The sequence below is a fragment of the Geospiza fortis genome, unplaced genomic scaffold (assembly GCF_000277835.1).
Source record: "Geospiza fortis unplaced genomic scaffold, GeoFor_1.0 scaffold41, whole genome shotgun sequence".
NCBI lineage: Eukaryota > Metazoa > Chordata > Aves > Passeriformes > Thraupidae > Geospiza > Geospiza fortis.
The window spans coordinates 8,432,761-8,443,111 of NW_005054299.1; the positions used below are offsets into that span (position 1 = coordinate 8,432,761).

The 10,351-nt window shown below is 41.0% G+C and overlaps 1 long non-coding RNA gene across 2 annotated transcripts in view; it reads right to left on the reverse strand.

Moving 5' to 3' along the window:
* LOC115948359 overlaps window positions 1-2,337 on the reverse strand; it is a 39,253-nt gene extending 36,916 nt beyond the window's left edge. For both annotated transcript variants that reach the window (XR_004082177.1, XR_004082175.1), the window contains exon 1: window positions 2,260-2,337. This is a non-coding gene — a long non-coding RNA (uncharacterized LOC115948359). The remainder of the gene's footprint in view (window positions 1-2,259) is intronic.
* Between the last annotated feature and the right edge of the window lie 8,014 nt (window positions 2,338-10,351).

Here is a 10,351-nt window from a genome sequence, read left to right on the forward strand (position 1 = left end):
CTGAAAGGCCAAATCAATTCAATTATTAGGCATGAGAAAAATCAGTACAGCACCGAACAGGTTGCAGGGAAGAAAAGCCCTGCCATACCTTGCTTCCCTCCTGTAACAAACTATTAACTTGCTAAGGAAAAGGCAGGAGTTGCAACTGAGGAGATGACCCAAGTCCAGAGAGGCAAAACTGTATTCCCACCTTGGAGCCAGGTCTGATGAAGTAAACCTCCAAAACCATGCCACTCCTCCCCTTTAGCAACAGCCCTGAACTGCACCCTACACTATTACACATTTCAGATCATCCCCACTGAAAGCTGCAGCACAAAAATCCAAATGTTGAAGTCATATTACATGAGCCCTTTCCTTGTCATTGTCATCACATTTAGATGAGGTGCCCCAAGATACCGTTCCTGTGATTCTGAATTTTTTCTTGGGTAGGGGTGAACAGTGCTCACGCTCATTTTGGTTAGCAGAAGACCAGGGACAACAGAGAACCAACCTGCCAAGAAAAACCTCCTTTGTAAAAGATCAGCTGAGCATTTCCTGCTCCTGCCAGAGCCTAAACAGTTGCCTGAGAAGGCAAAGTCACGCTGGCTGCAAGGAAACATTGACATTGCTCAGGTGAGACCCCAGCCTTGGCACTACGTGAATGTCCCACCACCTTGGGGCTGCTCTAGAGAACACTGAAGGCAAGGGGTACTGCAGCTGCAAGTTAAATGCAAACTGTTTTCTGATTTTCTAATCAAGATAGCTTAAAGTAATGAACAGTTCACTAAAATTCCTAGCACAGCTTTCCCAATTAATTATTGATTATTGCACATAAAGTTTTATACAGCAATGCATGGTGGTCCCACAAAGCAATATTTATGTTTTAACACAGACTTAAACATTTGGGCTAGGAAAATTTTGTCTCATTTTGAGTCACATTTTGAAGACTTATGCACCAGCTTTCTCCCTGGAAAAAACCATACAGAAGTGGAGTCATTAGTTACATTCTTTGCAAGTGTTTGATTTCCACTTCTCTCTACCTGCCGAGGCAAGCACACGAGTTTTCACATTGCTGAATGAAACCACTTGACATAAGCCTTCCTGGCAAAACTCCATCCACATATGAATAAAAAGCTCGGTCTCATTATAAAGGAAAAAAATAACACTGATTTTTGAGCGATTAGTAGTATACACTCCATTAAAAAGCATGAGTTCAGATTACATTTGTGAGACACTGCATCTGCAGGGTAACAAGGGACACCAGACTGCAATTGTATTTTAAATCCTAACAGCACCTTTGAAAACTTTGAGGGCTCTTCTTGTTGACCCTGGGCAGCATCAGAGGCCGAAAGGGCTCTGACATTTCCACATATACTACCTCAAGGAAAACAACACTTTCAGTCCTGCCTATCTGCTCTGCTCTGCAACAGCTCATCCTCAGAAAGGGGCTGTTTAATCAGTATTTGTCAAGCCCTAACCTCCTGCAACAGGGGCCCAATCAGGTACCCAAACAGGTACAATCAAAATAATGCATTAGTACATCTAGACAAATGAGTTCCTCCTTTTTCTTCAGCAGTGTCATCTTGGCTTGTACACTCCCTTCAGAGATGTTAACAACTGGCAGTTCTGCTCAGGGAGATCACTGATCTAATTTATTTTTCCTTCCCCCTTCAGGGAATGCTATCACAATGCTCTAAGATCATTGCCTTGTACATCTCACTCCCCTCCCCTGATGAAATGGCTCTGAAATGTCACCACCTGATCTGTGGGGGAGGCTGCACCCTCACCAGCCCTTCCATTAACTATTCCTGCTGACAGCTCGCTGTTTCTTCAGTGAGCTGTCTCTGCTTACCCAAGGGCTGCTTCCACAGGACCTTCATCACTGGCTTTTAACAGCCTTGTAATCACAGCTCACAACATATTGGTTGATAAACTCCTGTTTTATCAGTATTTTATCCTCAACACTAGCTTTTCCATGATGTTGCTCAGCCTTAACTCAGAGGCATATTTCCATGCCATGTCTCAATGCATCTAGGGCTTAGCAGCAACAGATGTGTTTGGGAACCTCAACAGCCCCACCCCTGAGGCCTCAGAGGATGCTATTTCTTCTCCTCATTTTTGAGGCGTTTGAAAGGCTTTCACAAGATGGAAAGAAACTTTACAGGTTTGTGCTTGTTCTCAGTGTATGTTTGTTCAGCATCAGCTTCTTGTAAATGGCTGATTTGGGGCTGTGTTTAAACTGGAAAACATCTCAGAACAGTTGGATGGAAAACATCTTACCAGCAAATGCAGTCACCTGCAGGAGGAGCTGCTCTCTGGGGCCACCACACCAGCCTTTCCTAGCAGGATAACGTTGATGTTGTCTGAAAAACCAAAATACACCAGAAAATAAAAGGAAGCCTGTGTTTGCTATTGTTCCTATGCACCATGGCAATTTTCTGTGGCATGCAATACTTCCCACCCTTGTGTTCGTGTGTTCTTCCACACTGCCCCCTCTCTTCAGCATGATTTGTCTACTTCAGCTCAGAGAAGTAACATTTAAAAACCTAAATATTAAATTTCTCTTCCTTCCCCAGTGTAATTTTCTGCCTTCAGGCACGCTGTGGGTATGGTCTCCCACAGCAGCACCTTTGTACCACGCCTTGGCTCTCCAGCTCATGGATCATTTTGTGGATGGGAATCACCAGATAATCACGGGATAAGCCTTTGGCAGAGCTGTTGGGCATCATCTCCTTTGATGGAACAGAGGACTGGTGGCTTTGCAGCTCTCCTCCTGATGAGGTACAGCTTTTCTATTTCTCACACTAGCACTAGAAAACTGATAGCTTGCATGCCAGTGGAAAAACTATCCCTTCCAAGATAACCTTTTCTCCATCTTCATTCAGAGTATTTCCTTCAAAGATCAATTGACAAAACCAGATTGTCTTAGCCTATGAGATGTTCACCAGACCTTACTCCTGCATACGCCTTATCATGCCTGATTTTGCATTCTGCCATCCTTATCTCCAATTTTACCATGGCAAATACACACTAGAGTATTTACATATTGACATACTAGCCTTTTATGTTCCAAGATAAAAATAATTAACTTCTTCAGGATTATGCATTCATTCTCCTTTTCTCTTATCCCCATAAATATGTAGTCAGATTCTGCATCACAGAAAGAAAAGCTCTTGCACTTTAATAAAAAAATTTAAAATTCTTCAAAATTATACCTAAAACCCCCCCAACTGCACACTACAGAGTAATTTAGGCACTTGTTCATTAATCTCTTGCTGCTTATTAAAGGGCATCATGAGTTTAAAAAAATTGATCATTGAAAACAATGCATTTATATAAATACAGAGTATGAAATGACTAAAAGTAGGGACATTAAAGGTATTCATTGTTATTTCACATTTCTATATTTAGTCACTCTTACTAATTCATGAAAGCTGAGAGAATATTCCTATATAAAATATTCATATGTCTATATATGCATGTATTGATGTATATATGCATGTATGTATGTATAAAAGATAAGCATAATGCAATGAAGACTACACCTATAAAAAACTTGGCAGCTGTAGAAGGCAGGTGTTTTCCATGGCTCTCTGTGAAAGAGCACACTGCTGTTAACAATGCTGTGAAAGACTGCCTGTAGACCAGAAACATATGCATCAACAGAAGATTACAGCCATGACAGACCTGCAGGTATATGGGTAAAAACACAAGGCTAAATATTAGTGCACTCAATGCACTCAATCCTACATCTAAGAGCATCTTTGAACAAAGAAGTTGCTGTCTAGAATGATATACACACCAGCAACGTGGGAGCTGCAAACATTGCTACTTCCGCTCTGGAATTAAATCAAAGGCAAAGGGCCAGATTCCTAAAAGGCAACGTTCAGTCTCCCACTTTTCCTCTTAGGTTACATCCAAGAGAAAGTGAGGCACAGGATCACATTCTGGTCTTCCAGCTGTATGAAAGGCTCCATTGAAATCAATGTGTAAAACTCAGCAGTTCCCCACCATGTAATTTTCTATATAACATTTGTGCCATTTCCCACTGGAATTAACAGTAACCCTGGAAATCTCCTGAATCTGAGGCTTGCACTGCAGAGAGGATGCACAGCTGCAGAGGGAGCAGGGGGAGAGGGAAGTCTTGTCATAGCCAGCACTCCCCTGGCACAGAGCCCTGCCTTATGCCCGCTTGGTGGTGCTGGCTGCAGCACTTTCTGATCTGGGAGCAGAGTATGCCACTTGTACCTTGCTGAAGTAGCCTGATAAACTGTGGTACTTTGCACATTTCACCCACACCAGAGAATTGGGCAGTAATCTTATCAGGGAAACACAATCCTAGAAAAGCAGTTCAGCCTCACAAGCCAGGCTGCCCTGTCTCCCCAGGCTCAGCTCTGCCCTCCAAAGCCAGTCACTGCTCCTACCTAAGCTTAGCCCTGCCTTTTTATAGTCAAGGATAACATACTCCACATCAGAAATTATGTACAATATGCCCGGCTTTCCAAGTCTGTAAGCCAGCAATAGCATTTTCTACCAGTAACTGTTGCTTTTCCTGAAAAATGATAATATTTTTGAGCTATTTTAAAAAATTAAATAATCGGGCTCCTTCTACCAAAGCTAAAAGCACCTCCCTCAGGAAACTCTTTTAAACCCAAGAAAACAGCAAATGCAAGATATTTTCTGGTGAGTGGGTTGTATTTATGGTTCTAGCAATTTGACCAACAACTAGAGATGGCAGCCATGTCATAACCCTCATAGTTTCCTTCTGTTTACCTGCATAGGCTCTAATCACAAATGCAGCATCTGTTGATACTCTGGCATGACTGGCAAGACACCAAAATAACCATGTTCTGCATAACAAACCGTTGTGGTTTTCATCCCTCTCCTGGTCTCTCTGCTCCAGCACACAAAGCCGCAGCAAACTCTGCCTGCCTGCCAGGGTGTGAGTGAGATCAGAACATGTCCTTTCAAGGGTGTGATAGAAACCAGAATTGCATGATTATGGTGTGCTTTCAAAAGTATGTCTTTGGGCAATTTTCAGTTCCTGCATGAAAAGAGTAGGATTAGACGATAAAAACTAAACCACAACCAGAGCAGCAGAGTCAAATACCAAGCCTTTTTGGGCACAAACTCAGAAGCACTCAGAGAGAACACTGGCTACTCCCTTCAGATTTCTGAAATGCGTCTTTTGAAGCACTTCTTTAAGCATGGTTTTGTTTACAGGTTTGGCAGGAGCCAGAGCCACCCTTGCAATGTGTTGTAGGTATGCAGGGAGTGACTGCCTGGCTCCCACGGGGTCTGCAATCGGAGCAGAGGCAGCAGGAAAGGAGAGCAGTGGGAAGAAGCAGCCGAGGTCTGCAGCTAAAGTGACTTTCTTAAGAGTGCAACCAGGCCAGAGCTCAAAGGAAATCACATCACCATAGTGGAGTTTTTTTACTCTAGCTTTTCCGGAGTTCATGGCCAAAAGCAATGTCAGCGCTGCTCAGACTCTCAGTCTCCTTTTTCCTTCTTCCTTTCCCTTCCCTTGCCTTCTCCCTGTTCTGTACATCTGACATTTCACAGCAGGTGAAGGTGAAGGGGCTCCCAGCCCCCGGGGCTCAGCTAAGATTTCCACCTCTGGGCTTGGCCCCATTGCCCAGCCCTTCTGCCCCTCCTCCTCCCTGGAGGTGGGATCAAGGAGAGACCTCCTGAGGCTGGAACTCCATCCTGAGAGCTCGCTGCAGTGCCAGAGATGCCCGTGTGCACAGCAAACCTGCAGGTGCCAGCTCCACTGTCACCAGCCACCTCACAGGTCCTGAGGAACAGGGAATACAAAGCTGCCAGGTTACCAAAATGCTGAGGGAGTACAGGGATGCAGACACAGACATGCTTAACGTGCTGATTAAGGTCAGTACAGTTAACTGAAGAGCAATGACAAAGGATGCTGTCATATTCATGTATTTTCAATTTATGACTCACTCAAGTTTTTTTTTCCTTCTCAAACCTTTTAAGTTTCAAAAGGAAAATAAAAAGCAAAGCAGCTCCCCCAGGGGAGAACAAAGTACAGGGTAATGATCAAGAAAATAATGTGCTTTCCTGTTGCTGAAAAATATCTTAAACATTTGGATTACTTCCATTTCTCCTCAAAATTAATGCAGACACTGCTGACCATTTCCCTTTTATACAGATTAGCTTTTTCCAGGAAGCATTTTTTCCCCCCCAACACACTCCTTTCCTTCCTGAAGAAAGCTGGCTCATGCTAGAGGATGTTTCTGTCAGAATTAAGTCAGAGGGTTATTTTTAAGAGAAAAACCTTATGTAGAAAGTGATTTTCTAAGATTCATGAAGACAGTAGCTTGGGAAAAAAACCCCCAAATCTAAAAACCCCTTTCTTCATTATTATTTTTTTAATATGGGTTTTATTTCATGAAGGACGGGGTTTTTTAAAGCTTCAAATAAATGTAATTGCATGTCCTCATCCCACTTAGAAAATGTTTCTACCAAGTATTGAACAATATTTTGATAAGACAACAGTAAATACGAGCAGCAAGTAACTCCCATCATTGTCAAGGACTTTGTCACATGCACTGGGTGTGTTGGTCCTGCTTCAGACTGAGATTTCCCACATTTGCTTTTGGTAAAACCAGAATAGGAGCACAAACCAATCTGTGCAGGCTTGACTGAACTTGCTGGCCCTATTTCTTTGTGTCTTTCACAATGTCACTACCAGAATGAGCTCAGCCAAACTTGGCGCAGTGGGTAATAGCAGCAATAGTATTCAATAAAGGAAACATAGGAAATAACCTGAAAATTGAGATCTATATAACTCATGATGATGTAAAATCAAATATATCTCCTGGGAACACCCTGGACTAAAGCACAGGCACCTGCTTTACATAGAGGGATTAAAAGGGTAACACAAATCTTGGGAACAGATTTTATATCTAGAAATTGCAATTAATAAAGGCACATTGCACATGAATTAAAGAGACATAAATAACTATTACATGCAAACATTTATAAGACCTACTGCAGCAAAACAGAGGGTTTCTGGCTGCGTGTCATTGTTAAGCTTTCCTTGACTTTACCAGAGGAAGATCATATCCTAAATTTAAGTTAAATTTTAATTGGTGAAATTATCCTAGGGGAAAAGAGGCTCTTGAGGACGAGGGAGGGGCACTGAGAGAGCTGGGACAACTCTGTGACATGATTTCCAAATTAAAAATACTATTTTTCTAAAACCTGAAACACAGCTGAAAATTCAGCCCTGAAGTTTAAGGAAATCACCCCTGTATCCACCAAACTGCTGAAAGGCTACAGCTCCCAGGCAAGGCTAGAGGTCCTTCTTTTTCCCTGTAATTGATGCAGTCTTGTTTCCTCACTTCACTGCTAGGCCCAAAACAAGAAGCCCCACCCTCACAAGGAACAGGGTGGTCTCGAGAGTGAATCTCTTGCTTGCCAGTTAAAGTAACAAAATCTGATTCACTTGTTCAGCTATGACCAAAATCTTTAACCAATTAGCAAACAGCCCCATGTAGCAGTCTTTTAGCATGATATTTACTCCATTCCTTGCTAGTTATTTTCAGGCACGACAAAACTTACCTCTTAGGAACTCTTTGCCCAGAAACTTGCCACAAAAACACGCCTGGTGTAGCTTGAAGAGGAAGAAGTCTGTCAGGCTCTTCTAAGTACCTAAAGAAAGTTGGAACAAGCAGTGAGTCAGTGTGGGACAGCTCTGCTTTCTGCTCCTTATACTCTGTCTTTGCTGCAGAGAAAATTTATAGCCTTCAGTTCCTGAACTAACACCTTTGCTGCTAATCACATTCACCGGTGATACGATATAGCTGTAAAAATAATGTCCAACTGACACTGCCCTGGTTTGGTATTTCTTACCCAAGTAAAGCATGTGATGCAAAAATCACATTTCCTTGCATGCTTCAGAGGTCCATGAGTGTCTGTGTGCACACACATCCACAGGCACAACTGTGCATGGGGGCCATCTGTCACAATCAGTTTCTTAAACTTAAAAACATTATTAACTCAGAGACAGGAAGGAGCCTCAGGAGCAAGGGGGGAAAAGTTGCTAAGATAATTGTTTTACTCTAAATACCCTGACAATCTCTCCTTCTTTGGTATTTTTTAATAATTTAGAAGTACAGAACATGACAAGGCAACTTGCATGACCAGTGTCACCGGTTTAGAGTTTCTCCAAGCAGCTGAATTTATAATGCTGTAGGGTAGAATAACTTCATGTTTTATGCTTAGCTTATAACTATGGAAAATCCTTTATAAGCATACTTCCTCCTAGCACACAGTATCTATCCAATCTATCCTGAAGCTGGAACAGTGACCCATATTCTTCCTTTCAAAAATGGCAAAAGTCCAAAGACTTTTCCACTCCTACAGTTTTGGGGTCTGGTTCAGTCTTGAGTTTAGGAGCTAATTTCTCTTAAGCTTACCACCAAACTATTAGAGATTCTCAGAGAAAAGATTCTTGTGAACAAGATTCATTGTCATGAACCATTTACTTGCCTGCTAAATTTGTTACAAATGTGGGTGGGAAAAGGCTGTATCACCAGTACAAGGCATGGCAAAGTTTTAATCCAGCACCAAGCTCTACAACAGTGTGTGTGGATCCATTCCATGGCTCCAGTCAAGTTAAAGGCACCTTCCAAAGACAAGGAGAGTGGAGAAAGAAAACAAGAAAAAAAGTTTATTTATCCAGCATGTGAGCAAGTCACAGCAGGACTGCACAAACACACCAGATGACACAGTCAGCAGGGAAGGAAATACCTAGAGTATAGTCCTTGGTGAGCCAAGATTATCCATTAATCTAAGATTGTGGAAAACAGAAAATATGATCACAACCCCTACTTGAAAGGAGGGCAAAAATCCTGAACTCTGGTAATTCCACCCTGTTCAGTGAACCTTTATTTCTTCACTTAAATCAATGAAAAAATAAGAAAGTTTGCTGCTGGTGTCTGTTTGTCTGCCCTTAATCAAAGACATTGAGTGGATTTCTTAATGGTATTTCGTAAACACTGCAGTGAAACAGCAGTAAATTAGATCTCAAGCAGTCAGAAACCTGATTAGCAGTTACAGATCTTTATGCCCATATTTTGCATCCTTTCACTTAAAAAATATCCCAACAGTTTCTTCCACCATCCTGGAATCTTCTCCATTTATTATGCTAAAATTAATATTAAAATTTATAAAATCCAAGGGGTCACATATCTATCTGTCTTAAAGTTTTACTAAGACGTTAATGATTTTAATTTTCAGACCTGAAAAGGAAGTCTTAGTGCATTATTAAGATTAAAGAATCAGTACAGTTTTTCCACAACAGGCTTTTGTTATTGAAATAGCATCTACTGCACAGTAACCCGTCCCTGAATCCAGACTGAGCTTGTGAGCAGCTGAACCAGGTGGGATTGGAGATGCTTTGCACATTTCCAGCGAACAATTCATACTTTTTAGGGTTGGGCTCTTATATTTGAACAATTTCTAGACAATTGGAAGTTAGGTAAATATCATTCATACATAGAATTGAGCTGTGGGCCTCATTCCAGGATACTGCAACAGGAACCCCTCTAGCTGTCTTGAAAATTTTGAAGAGGCTTTCATTACAGGATGGTCCCATTTGATGGAAGACATTTATCTTATGATCAATGTGTGATTATGCTCAATGTTAAATAACCATTTCTTCTGCAGAAACTCTGAAAGGCGACATAGTGTATAAATGTTTCATACAGCATACTTCCCTGAATTGCACTGAAGAAAAAATATTTCTTTCAAGAAATGCATGTTGGATTTTATTTAGCTTTAAATTGTAAAATTAAGAATATTTATTAATCTTAATATCAGAGCAAGAAAAGTTGTTTAAATATTTATCTTTCAAATATTTTAATCACTGTATTAGTCACAATACCATTTTTCATGGTTTAATGTTTCCAAATGTAATGATTTTTAGTTGTCTCAAGTTCTCACAATGTTTAACCTCACAACACTGTGTCAGTTAAGATTTCTTTGGGATTGACATTAATGATGTGGACTGAAATTAAAAAAAACAGGAGGATTAGACATCTAATAGGATTTTGAACAAAAAGGGGTTGTGGGTCTTTCCAGGAGAGATAATAAAGAATAAATTAATATAGATAAGGGGATTCACACATATCAGTAAAAATATTCTGGAAAAAAAATCTTACATAAAAACACATTCCTATTCATAGCCAGATATATTTTGTGTTTTATGTAGTTTTGTAATTTTCACTCTTTCTTATAACCTCTTTGGAAGCTGTAGCAACAGCAGCTAAAACAATTAAAGTTCAGTATGAGCTCCTCCCATCTGGCACTGGAGCCAAACTCTGGTCTTAGTGACATGGCTACATGGTTT